The 639-nt window shown below is 41.6% G+C and overlaps 1 non-coding gene across 1 annotated transcript; it reads right to left on the bottom strand.

Annotated features, from left to right (window-relative positions):
* Nucleotides 1–251: 251 nt before the first annotated feature.
* LOC130984141 (small nucleolar RNA R71) lies at nucleotides 252–358 on the bottom strand. The gene has a single exon (XR_009088093.1). It is a non-coding gene; the product is annotated as a small nucleolar RNA R71 (small nucleolar RNA).
* Nucleotides 359–639: the final 281 nt, after the last annotated feature.

The raw sequence follows: 639 nt of genomic DNA on the forward strand, positions 1-639 counted from the left end.
GCAACAGAATTGCAAGTTCCATGGACTTCCAATGGAAGATCCTCATCAGTTCTTAGCTGAATTCTTGCAAATCTGTGACACAGTCAAGACTAATGGGGTTGACCCTGAGGTCTATAGACTGATGCTATTCCCTTTTGCTGTAAGAGACAGAGCTAGAATATGGTTGGATTCTCAACCTAAAGAAAGCCTGGACTTTGGGAAAAGCTAGTCAATGCCTCTTGGCAAAGTTCTTTCCACCTCAAAGATGGAGTAAGCTTAGAGTGGAAGTCCAAACCTTCAGACAGAAGGATGGAGAATCCCTCTATGAAGCTTGGGAAAGATACAAACATTAATCAGAAGATGTCCCTCAGACATGCTTTCTGATGCATCATAGGTATTTCTATGATGGTCTCTCTGAACTATCCAAGATGTCTTTGGATAGCTCTGCTGGAGGATCTCTTCATCTGAAGAAGACGCCTACAGAGGCTCAGGAACAATTGAAATGGTTGCAAATAACCAATTCATGAACACTTCTGAAAGGAATCCTGTGAACAATGGGACTAGTCAGAAGAAAGGAGTTCTTGAGATTGATCTCTGAATGCCATACTGGCTCAGAACAAGATATTGACTCAACAAGTCAATTTGATTTCTCAAGTCTTC

This window comes from Arachis stenosperma, chromosome 5 (assembly GCF_014773155.1).
Source record: "Arachis stenosperma cultivar V10309 chromosome 5, arast.V10309.gnm1.PFL2, whole genome shotgun sequence".
NCBI lineage: Eukaryota > Viridiplantae > Streptophyta > Magnoliopsida > Fabales > Fabaceae > Arachis > Arachis stenosperma.